At 39.2% G+C, this 12,821-nt stretch overlaps 1 long non-coding RNA gene across 1 annotated transcript; it reads left to right on the top strand.

Moving 5' to 3' along the window:
* The first annotated feature begins 1,430 nt into the window (after positions 1-1,430).
* LOC140172170 (uncharacterized) lies at positions 1,431-6,466 on the top strand. The gene is made up of 3 exons (XR_011861689.1): positions 1,431-1,479; positions 4,152-4,236; positions 5,101-6,466. It is a non-coding gene; the product is annotated as an uncharacterized lncRNA (long non-coding RNA).
* Positions 6,467-12,821: the final 6,355 nt, after the last annotated feature.

Here is a 12,821-nt window from a genome sequence, read left to right as displayed (position 1 = left end):
AACATGGAAACCATCTGGTCCACATGCTTTATTCAAATGCAGTTTACTCAGTTTCTCTCTAACAATTTCAGGTGTAATACAAATGTCATACAAATTAGAGCGGTGTTTCCTCTCAGGTAGAGGAATATTCAAAACTTGACCTTCAGGCTCACATTTTAACACGCTTGCAAAAACACAATTGCTTTCTCCCCGTCATCAGCTAGTATCTATTTTCACTGCTGATTAATGATAATAGGATCATAGGATAATGGATCAACGGAAGGCCAGCGTTTCCGATATGCTTCAGGAGCTGAATTGGCCCTCTCTTCAAGACAGAAGAACAGCAACACGTCTGACCATGCTGCACAAGATCAACTCAGGTGATCTTCCACTCTCCATCCCCGAGAAGTTTATATCTGTTGATGACATTCCTGACAGAGCAGAAACCCGTAGCCAAAGACCAAACCAATACATCAACCAAGAGCTGTAGGCATTCTTGTATTGTTTGTAAAATGTTTTGTCAAATAAAATACATCTTTAAAATATTATGTGTTCATTTATCTTATTTTTGTCTCTTTCTGTTTGTTACAAGTAATCAGAAAATATCATAAAAAATATTCAATAAATATCGAATCATCGTATCGTGTCCCTGCTGGTTTGATTAATTATTAATATAGCGCCACCACTTTTCCCGATCGAACCTTTCATAAATCACTATATACTTGACATGATCAAGATGAAAGACGGCCGAATCTACTTAATATTCATATTGACATTTCGAGATGAATATTCATATTCACATTGCGGACCAATCAGAATACTTCGGTGTAACGCTTGATCTCTGTAGGCATTCTTGTATTGTTTGTAAAATGTTTTGTCAAATAAAATACATCTTTAAAATATTATGTGTTCATTTATCTTATTTTTGTCTCTTTCTGTTTGTTACAAGTAATCAGAAAATATCATAAAAAAATATTCAATAAATATCGAATCATCGTATCGTGTCCCTGCTGGTTTGATTAATTATTAATATAGCGCCACCACTTTTCCCGATCGAACCTTTCATAAATCACTATATACTTGACATGATCAAGATGAAAGACGGCCGAATCTACTTAATATTCATATTGACATTTCGAGATGAATATTCATATTCACATTGCGGACCAATCAGAATACTTCGGTGTAACGCTTGATCTCTTAAATAGATGGGGTGAGCAACGAAGGCAGTTTTATCTGACCAAAATGTCACACCGTCGCCAGGGCAGATTGGTCGCTAGGGCAGAATGACGTCGGAGCCTGGGCAGATAAAAATCTGTAAAAACTTTTAAGAAATTGTGGGCGGGGCGAAGGGTCGGCGGCGAAACACAAAGAGATTTGGCAGGCACACACATCGACGGATTTCAATTTCAGCGGAGTTGGTCAACAAAGATGAACCAAATGGCCGGGTTAAATGGATATATTTTATTGCTGCAGAATCGGGCACACGGCAGAAACAAGGTATTTAAAACATTATACTTGTTTTTTGAATCGAATGTTGATAAAAGCGAAATTAGAAACTGATTTTGCGGGTAAATTTTGAGGACATCGGATAGTTGTTACAATTTTTTTGTTTTTTGTTGTTTTTTTAACCAGTCAAAAACTTCCGGGTCATGCCATGGTAAATTAATACGGATGTGCATTCCTGTCGCCTGATGTATGATCGAAATCATGATTGATCATTCCTTTGAGCATGTTGAGTACACAAACCTTTCCACTAGCCTTGTTGTCTGCAGTTGCCTGTGTCGTGAGCTGAAGCCGTGGCTGAATTCTGAGAGAAATGTGACTGTCTAATTTTGTAAGCTAGCTTACATGTAATATGTAGATGCACTGGCATGTGCTTATGTTGGTAATGTTCATGTCGTGATGTTACATGTTAACATGGACGTTATTCATGTATTCATTTAATATGTTCATGAGCTTACACGTATTCCTGACATTGTCCTTGACCTTGCTGAGGTTAATTAATTAGGTTTCTGCCGGAAATTAGAACGAAATGGTCTGAGCAATCGGCAACAGCAATAGCCTTTTTCCGCAGGATCCGCCATCCAGTGGGTCCTGCCGTACTGCATGCCATGCGATAGACATTACGTCTTCGATTACGCGGTAGTTGCAACGCGTTGCGCACCTCTTCAGTCAAGCGTCAACGCGGTGATCTTAGCAACAAGGTACCACAGAGGAGTAAGATAAAACAGAGCGCGTACCACCAGTCAAAGTCTCCGCCTCAACAATTAATGAGGGCTGATTGTTCCATGAAATGCGACAGGCGTGACTGCTACGCAATTACCGCGTATTTTCATGGTCTGTTGCGTAATCGCGAAAGCACGCAACGCTCTATCGCGTATACGCAAAGGCATGCAGCGCTGGCGTGATTGTTAGACACAGCACGGTCGAACAATCGGCCCTCATGAATATGCTAGAACTGGTAGCATACAATACACGGGGACTTTGACTGGTGGTACGCGCTCTGTTTTATCTTACTCCTCTGTGCAAGGTACTCATACCCACAAGATGGCGGCGTTGATGTCACAATGTCAATGACTACCTCTATTGATGACTACCTCTCTTTCGGCGGTTGTGCCGCATAGCGTGCTGACAAATCGCCCCTGTGCGGCGTGCGTGTACATTGCGTTTAACTTCACGCGCTGCGATTCGATACTCGCGGCAAGCATAGACCTATGAGTGCCCATACTTAACCATGGCAGTAGGTGAAGCCACGTATCCAAGCTGATTTTGGTCGGGTGGTCGGACGCGGAGAAATAAGCGTTCATGTCTGGAGAGAAAGACGCGCGCGTTTGCGTGATGTTGCGTCCATATTGCTCGCGTCAAATGCAACATGTTCTGTAGACTCGAGCGTAATCTGCTTGCTTGCGTCCTTGTCAAAGTCACTGGTCTAGGTACTTGTTTGTCTGGGGCGGCGAGCAAAATAAGCACCTAGGTCACTACCGAACTTGGTGAACCAAATTATAGGCCTAACACTAACACTACTGAATGCAAAATTTTATTGATATGATATTGATATGATATTCGGACTAGCGCAGTGTTTCTCAGATTCGGACTAGCGCAGTGTTTTTCAGCGCTGTAGTTTTCAGTTTCGGACTAGCGCCATGGTTTTCAGTTTCGGACTAGCGCCATGTTTTGTTTCTTGAGGGGGTAATGCAAATTTTTTTGTTGAACCAGGAGGGGGGATTTTTAAGTTTTAAATGGAGAAATGCGGGAAAACAGGTACAGGCCATTAGTCCGACACGCCGCTAGTCCGACACTCCGCTAGTCCGGCACGCCACTAGTCCGACACGCCGCTAGTCCCAATCTGAAATGCACTGCACCAGTCCGACATGCCGCTAGTCCGAATCTAAAATACACTTTGCCAGTCCTGCACGCCGCTAGTCCGATAATGAAAACCACTGCGCTAGTCCAAAATTGAAAACTACTGCGCTAGTCCGAATCTGGAAAACACTCTTTCAGTCCGAGACTGCGCGAATCGAATCTAAAAATCACTGCGCTAATACTGAAACTGAAAGCGATTTTGAAAAGCACTGTGCTAGTCCGAATTTGAATTGGGGAAACACTGCGCTAGTCTGATATTCGGACTAGCGCGCAGTGTTTCTCAGATTCGGACTAGCGCAGTGTTTTTCAGCGCTGTAGTTTTCAGTTTCGGACTAGCGCCATGGTTTTCAGTTTCGGACTAGCGCCATGGTTTTCAGTTTCGGACTAGCGCAGTGTCGGACTGAAGAAGTGTTTTCCAAATTCGGACTAGCGCAGTGTATTTCGGATTCGGTCTAGCGGTGTGTCGGAATGAAAACTGTGTTTTCAGATTCGGACTAGCGGCGTGTCGGACTGTTGCAGTGGTTTTCATTTTCAGACTAGCGCATGCTTTTTTTCGGACTAGCGCAGTGCTTTTCATTTTCGGACTGTCGCACCTCTAAGTATAGGGAATTTGTGTTGTCGGACTAGCGGTGTGTCGGACTGAGCGGTGCACCCTGGGAAAACAAGGGGGTATCCGAAACTTTTGAGCAAATTTTCCTGTCAATATTTTTTCCAAAACACCCATTCTCCCCTGCTGTTATAACAATAGGTCCCTTAGTCATATTTTATATTAAATGCTTTTATGTTTGTGTGTGTTTGGTTTGCAGTTGACCTAGCTTATCAATGTGGAAATGGATTAATTATCTCTATGAAGAGTCTGTGAAGATACAATTGATCTGTTGCTGTAAATTGGTAAGTAGACTACAGTCAACATCAAAACTAAATACAGAAAACAAATTGTTGAAAATTGGGATAAATTGAATCCCACCCAGACCAAACAACTTCTCTCTTTGTTTTCTCTCTTTATTTCTTCCTTCTTTCCCTTTACGTTGCCAAAAAAAACCCTGAGGCGGTTAGGGTTAAGCAGTTTCATAGCCAAGTCAAGTATTATGGAAAATGTTCAGAGGATACGAATTGTACAATGTTCAATTCTTTCATTCAGTAAAAGAGTGGAACAACTTGCTTACATCCACCATTAATAAATGCTGCCATTTATACAGCGCCTTTCACATGTATCAAAGCGCTTTAAATTTATTCCGCTGTTGTTAGAATGTGTCAGCTGCCATACAATGCCTAAAGCATGCTCATACCTTTGGACGGCGCTAAATGGACAATATTCCTAACAGCTCCCCATTTCACCCCTGGGTAGAGAAAGGCAAGTGAAGTAAAGCGCCTTGTTCAATACAATGGCACAACACGATGGCACTGCTGGGGCTCAAACTTGCAAAACTCTGATTATTGAGGTAGAACCTGTACTGCTGCGCCACCTTGCCCCCGTTACTCATCAGACAACTTCAGCTTTCAAATCTGTTCTAGCTGAATGTTCTGACACAGTACCCTGACTCCAAAAATAGACCTCCCAATCATACCTCCAGTTTAAACTTCTACAGGTAGATATACATTGTAGAATACAAGATCCAAGAAATTCATTGGTTGAAATTCATGTTGGTAGATTTCATCTATGCATTGCATGTATTGCTCATACATCAAATGGTTTTATAATTCAAGCTTTTAAATAATCATGTTCTTCTTCTTATTTTTTGTTTTGTTTCACAGGGGCATGATGATTTGAAAAAAGGGCCTCAGGACATCAATCTACAATGTATCTCATGAATGATAGCTGCCATAAACAAATATGATTTTTGTATAGAGCATACATTTTCTTGTTGGTCATTCAATCTACACATTTGGCAAACAATGTTAAAGTATAATGTAAAGTACCAGTATTCAGCAAAAATCAAGAGGTGAAATGAATTATCTTTGGTAATATATTAAAGTGACATTTTATCAGACTATATTTAAGAACTGGAGTGCTAAATTTGTGACTTCACATGAATGACACTGTATTGTGTTTTTTTAAACTGTTGTGGAAGAGGTAGCCCAGTCAAAGGTAAATAAGGGCTTAACCTGAATAACCCACCACTAATTGCAACATAATTCATATAACCACCTAGTACAGACAGGCTGTGAGCTCGACTCCTATACTTCAGTGGCAAGCACTGCTTTCCAAGCAGGCCCTCATACAATGATCTAAGATGCTTGCTATTAGAGGGGTATCACGGTTTGCGATTAGAACTCGCTCGCTATTTGAGGGTCATTGCGGTTTTGCAAATTGGGCGAGTTCTATTTATCATCCATTCTTTTCAGAAAAACATATTAAAGAATATATCAATAAATTTCACCAGAAGTCACTTAGTGGAACAATGCTTAATTTTTGCATGAATCCAAAATGGCCACTTATGCATATGTGAGATTTCAAAGTTATTCTACTCTGGATAATATCCATACTCCTCTCATATAAGGATGCAGAATAAGTATAGTTTGACCTGTCTCCAACATACAGTTCTTGAGTTATAGGCAAAAGGTGATAGGTCAAATTTTGGGATCCACAGGCAGCTACAGTTGAAAAATATTCTAATTTTAATGAAACTGGTTTCAAATTATTCCTTCAGCCCAGTGGCGGAGCCTGGGGGGAAATTCCCCCCATTCAGAACTCTTGCCCCTTGTTCCCCCATTAAAAACCCAAAATTAGGGAATTGTCTACTTTTATGGGCAAATTTCAGCAAATTTGATGATTTTACCCCTACTGCATGTAGGGGTAAAACAACCACCTGAGATATGACAAACTTTTCTTTGTTTAAAATGTTTTTGCAAGCATAGCAATCCGAGTTTGTTTTTCTCACAATCATAGAATTTTTACATCTTGACCTTTTTCCCTATTACTCAAGAGCTGTATACTCAATCCCTATGACGAGGGGAATAAATTGGTATCATTGGCTTTAACAAGATTTGACCAACTTTAAAATGTCACCCCTGTATAAGTGGCCATTTTGATTTATGCCAATTTGGCAATGTTCCACTTGGATTTTCTGTAATTTTGATATTTTTGTGTGAGCTTTTAGGAGATGGGTGCATATGTAATAGATTCTGGTGCATTTAATGGTGGGTCATTTTTTTTTAGACTGGGCTGGTAGGTGATAATTCTGAAACATGCATGGAATGGAACTAAAAGTGACCAACTGACTGCTATTTTAGAGTCTGAGTTAGAGCTTAGGTTACAGGTAAGGGTGACATTTAGGGTAAGGTTTATGGATTAAAACTAAGTTGCTGTATTTATTGACTAATAACCCTTCAGTTGATAGCACTTTACACTGCATGATCAGCAGTGTGTCTGCTATCTTCAGTAGATCAGCACTCTCCGTCATCCTAGGCTATTTAAGGCACTTAATTTAATGCCCATGTGACCATGTCTACAAGCTGTAATGTCAGCACCCATCTGGCCACGGGGGCATTAAATTAAGTGCCTGCATTTAAATAGCCTAAGATGACTGTAATATATATCTAATATCTTCAGTAGATAGTATGACTGCATGATCAACAGTGTGTCTGCTATCTTCCGTAGATAACACCATACACTGTAATCGGTGGTATATCTGTTATCTTCAGTTGATAGCACTTCATACTGCATGATCAGCAGTGTGTCTGCTATCTTCAGTAGATAGCACCATACGGTACACTGTTATCTTCAGTTGATAGCACTTTACACTGCACGATCAGCAGTGTGTCTGTTATCTTCAGCAGATAGCACTATATGTAGTATACGGTATGTAATCAGTGGTATATCTGTTATCTTCAGTTGATAGTAGTTTACACTGCATGATCAGCAGTGTGCCTGTTATCTTCAGTAGATAACACCATACACTGTAATCAGTGGTATACGTTATCTTCAGTTGATAGCACTTTACACCGCATGCTGATCAGTGTGTCTGTTATCTTCAGTAGATAGCACTATACACTGTGTAATCATAGGTCAGTCTAAATATGAAATTACCCACTACTAAATGCAACAGAATCCATTTCACATCGTCCATCTCCCAAAAGCTTGCAAAAACATCAAATGTCACAGGATATCCAAGTAGTTGTGCTTCTGTGAGATTTTGGTCCTCAATTATGCTCCAGGAACAGCTGCTCCAGGAACAGCTGCTCCAAGCATGAATAATCTGGAGTAATATTCTAAGTCCAACATGCTCCAGGAGCATGTTTTGAATGCACAATGCTCAAGGAGCATGTCCAACATATATATGCTCCTGGAGCAGTGTGCATTCAAAACATGCTCTTGGAGCATGTTGAACTTAGAATATTACTCCATTGGGCCAAAATCTCACAGGAGGCGTGGAACAGTGCCTAATTTGCATGAATCAAAAAAGGCTGTTTATGCAGGGGTAAAATTTCTGAGTTGGTCAAATTTAGATTTAGAAACCATGTCAATGTATTCTTCTCGTCATAAGGATAATTTTAGGTTGACCTATCTTAGATGTACAGTTATGAGTGGAAAAGGTCAAATGTTAAAATTTGGATTCCACAGGGGGAACACACATTTAAAAATTCTCTGATTTTAATAAAAATGGTCTCAGATTGCTCTGCTTGCAAAAAACAGTTAGAATTAAAAAAAGAAGTTTACCATATCTCGGGTGCTTTGTTACCTTAGTAACATGGGCAAAAAAGATCAAAATCAATTGAGCCCTGCATGTTGATATTGACCTATTTTGACCATTGACCTATTGATACCTATAGAACAAAACATCCAAAACAATGTATTGGATGAAAAAGGAGCATTTTCAATTGTGGACACCAGTGGACCTCAAAATTTGACCTTTTTTCCTATAACTCGGGACTCAACTGTATGTAGGAGACAGATCAAACTATACTTTTTCTGAAACCTTTTGATGAGAACAATACATTGATATCGGGTTTAACAAGATTTAACTAACTTCTAAATTCCAATTGTGTATCCAGAAGTCAAAATGTTGTGTATGTAATAAATAAAATAACTCCCAAAATTTACTTATGCTTGTTTGTATTTGGTAGTTTTTTTGATAACTATGTATAGCCATGTAGGCCTATACCTATGTATAAGGCTGTATCAAAATGATTATTACCCAAGTTTCAAGTACAAGTATGTACAAGACTGCAACACAAAACTAGATGTACCGCGGTTCTCGGCTGTTGCGGTTTTCGACATCAAGAAAGCGTCGACCGTGATGCCTCCACCAAAGGGAGTGATGTGGCATGTACTCACAAGTTGATACAAAGCTGGCTGACCCCAGATGACCCCAAAATGACCTTCCAAATATTTGGCTCTAAATGTTGAAAGTACCCACCAAGTTTCATGTACGTATGACAGTTTGTACTAATTTGACCTCAGATGACCCCTGGGTGACCCCAAAATGACCTCCCAAAAAGTTGGCTCTAAATGTTGACTGTACTCACTAAGTTTCATGCCCATATGATAGTTTTAACTAATTTGACCTCAAATGACCCCTGGTGACCCCAAAATGACCTCCCAAAAATTTGGCTCTAAATGTTGACTGTACCCACCAAGTTTCATGCCCATATGATAGTTTTACTAATTTGACCTCAGTTGACCCTGGTGACCTCAAAATGACCTTCCAAAAATTTGGCTCTAAATGTTGACAGTACCCACCAAGTTTCATGCCCATCCAACAGTTTTTACTAATTTGACCTCAGATGACCCCTGGATGACCTCAGATGACACCGAAATGACCTTCCAAAAATTTGGCTCTATATATTGACTGTACCCACCAAATTTCATGCCCATACGACAGTTTTTACTAATTTGACCTCAGATGACCCTGGATGACCCCAAAATGACCTTCCAAAAATTAGGCTCTAAATGTTGACTGTACCCACCAAGTTTCATTCCCATACGACAGTTTTTAATTTGACCTCAGATGACCCCTGGGTGACCCCAAAATGACCTTCCAAAAATTATGCTCTAAATATTGACTGTACCTACCAAGTTTCATGGCCATATGACAGTTTTTGCTAATTTGACCTCAAATGACCCCTGCATGACCTCAGGTGACCTTGACCCACTAACCAATACAAACTTGTTCTGCCTGGGTTCAAGATGCACCCACCCACCAAGTTTGAGGAACATGCGACCCTTAGTCTCCGAGAAAAGAGGTAAATAAGGAAAATGAGCCCCCTGACCTCAAATGACCTTTTACCTCAGTATATGACCTTGAACCTTGCCCCAAAAAAAGTAGCCAGAGTTTTTGACCATGACCCACCTATCCTGAAAATCTGAAGTCAATCCGCCCATCCATGCCCGAGATATGGCATCCGGACGGAAGCACGGACATTGCAAAAACAGTATGCCTCGAGGGTGGAGGCATAATAACCCAATTGTGGATCAATATATAAACTTTTGTCATTTCAAGAGAATTCTATTTTGCAAATATCACAAATATTTGTGTATCAATCATTTTGATACAGCCTGTTGTATAGCCTCCCAGATATAGTAGTTTTTTCCTTCCAGAAATTGTTTCTTGCTCATCCCAATTTAGCCCTCCCCATGGCACATAAATACTGTAAAAGTGGACATTTTACAGAACATTAATATTTGTGCTTTTCCGCCCGCTTAACACATGCCACGTAAATAATAAATGCTCGAATAATTATGTTCATCCATGTATAGGACTGAGAAAACTCACAAATTAAAAAAAGCCGCTATCCCAAGGTATTTCAAAACTGGCAAAGCACAAACACAACATGAGCTTTAATAGATTGTGTGAAAATTCCCACATATGTCAAAGTTTATGTCACAGACCAGAAGTTTGTGGAATTTGGTAAATACGATAATAAATATCTGTTGTGCAACAAACTTAGATAAACAATTTTCTGGCCATGGGTAGCAGAATGGTCGAGCTGTAGATCCGTTGGATAACGCTTTTCAATAGGAAATGAACTTTGCTGCTTGGATGATGTCACGATGAGGTCAGCATTTATTCCATATTGAAAAGCGTGTTCCAACAGATCTGCAGTCGACCAGCCTCAGCCTTGTAGTAATGGCTGGCAAAAGGAAATGGGGAAATGGTGCTTTATTGATACCCTTATGTACATGTATGATGAGGCAAAATAAATTCACACCACAAACCAGGTTATTGTTCAGGAAATTAATTCTTTATTTAATAAATATAAAGTTTGTCGTACAAAAAATTATTGATCAGGATAGACTTCTTTAGAAAATATACAGTTTGTTGTACAAAAAATTAATCAGGATAGACTTTCCCAATAAATCAATCAATTTTAATCAAACAGCAATACTGTTTCAAAAAGGTGCCCGTTTTACCACTAAAAATTTTGATTAATCAATATCTGATCATGGAAGTAAGTACAGCTGCTTGGAAGTAAGTACTTCCATGATCTGATCAAATGAACAAGATACACCTTAGCTATATATCATTCAATCTGATCCACTCAAACCTATTGTTGCAATTTTATTGACACAAACTTTTTGTAAATTTGGGACCCCCCCCCTTATAAATCATAACCCCCTAGGTTAACAGACTCCATCACTAGTTCCTATTCTAGAAAAATATAGCCCTTTGTGCTAAATGACACATACCTAAATCCTAATCCTTTACTTAGTTCTAATGAAAGTCAAATTTTAATATTTTGGTCAATTTTTTGGCAATAAGGGCCAAAATAATGCATGTTTATGGCATTTTCATAGGCTGTGACAATCAAGCCCAAAGACTTGTACTAAGACTAATTGCATTCTTTTTTTTAGAAAACAGATTTTCTGTTCTTTACCATAACCAAATAATCAACATTAACTTAAAATATTTTAATTATGAGCTCACTCTTAGTCTGTATTTTAAAAGATTTTGGATACTTAGACTCCACCATGTTTCAATTGGCAAAGATCTTGTCTTTAATTCAAAAAAATTAGTGTTGTATTTTTCTGGAATCTGGAGTAATTGCAACAGAATCCAATCCATTTCACACGCATCCAGTCCCGAAAAGCTCGCTCACATATAAAAATTAAAAAGTCTATGAAATTCCCAAGTAGTGCCTACTTTGCAGAAAGCCAGTATGGTCACTTGTGCAGTGGTGAAATAAACTGAAATTTAAAGGTGTTTTTGAGAGTTCTAGGTAAAAAGGTGGAAAGTCATATTGCACACATACGTGATGAGACACGCATACACCCACCCCTACACAGACATGTCTGAAGTTTGTAACAAGAGCACCACTGGTGCTGTAGCTCATTTGTTATGGGTTATGGTCAGGAATACCATGCGTAGCTATGTATAGCCATGCATAGATATGTATCAGGGTTGTCACTACACTGGTCGGTGCCGGTCGGTAGTAACCAGCACTCAGGCAGACCAACCGGCACTCAAGGGAATATGAGGACTTGCCAATCGGCACTAAAGTAGAGAAATTGTACTTTTTACCCTAAAAACAGCTGGAAAGTGGCGCATGAGAGTATTTTGGACAAATATCATGGAAATTTAGCCGGCACTAAATTCAGTCTACGTGACAACCCTGATATGTATAGCCATGCATAGCTATGTATAGCCATGCATAGCTATGTATAGCCATGCATAGCTATGTATAGCCATGCATAGCTATGTATAGCCATGGATAGCTATGTATGGCCATGTATAGCCATGCATAGCTATGTATAGCCATATGTAACCATGTCATAGCCATGTATAGCCATATATAGCTATCTATAGCCATGTATAACTATGTATACAGGGCTACCAAAAAAAAAAAAAAACACATTCAGTATTCTCAAACCTCAAAATCACCCTAGTGCTGTGATCAAGCACAAATCAGCATTTTGAAAATATAATTGCGCTTCTCAAGATATTTATTTATTCAAGGCATTTATTTATTTGTACCTTTTGCTTGTCGAGTATCCTTTGATTTTAATTTGTTTAATACAGTTTTGTTTGTATATTTAATGTCTTGGATGCACCATCGGATAGATGAGTGCCACTGATGTAAAAGCAATTTCCAAATAAAAACTTGAAACTTAAAAACTACAACACTTTCATGGTAAATGAAATAAATAAATAAATAAAATTTTGCACACACATCTAATTTTCCTGACTTCATATTTCAAACAAGTGCTCCCTTCAATCTTCAGAACAGGGAAAGGCCACTAGCCTAGTGTTTACCCCAGCACTTCCCTGTTCAGACTTTCTGTTTGTCTGTTTTGTAATGTCAGAGAGGGGTTGTCATGGTCCCATATACTGATATACTAGGCCAGTGCCAGTCAAAAGGACATTTCACCTTGAGTAAATGTTTACATAACTAATTGGGTCAAGATGTGTGATATAAAGTGTAATTGAGTGAGATGTTTGTTCATAGTCAGGGTTGCCAATCAACAATTTGGTAGCCCAATTAGTTCTGATTTGGGAGAATTTGAGACACTATTTGCTCATGGCTCGTGCACATAA

This window comes from Amphiura filiformis, chromosome 15 (assembly GCF_039555335.1).
Source record: "Amphiura filiformis chromosome 15, Afil_fr2py, whole genome shotgun sequence".
In the NCBI taxonomy this organism is placed as follows: Eukaryota; Metazoa; Echinodermata; class Ophiuroidea; order Amphilepidida; family Amphiuridae; genus Amphiura; species Amphiura filiformis.
The sequence above is the reverse complement of the archived record's forward strand: the minus strand, read 5'-3'. Positions and strand labels throughout refer to the sequence as shown.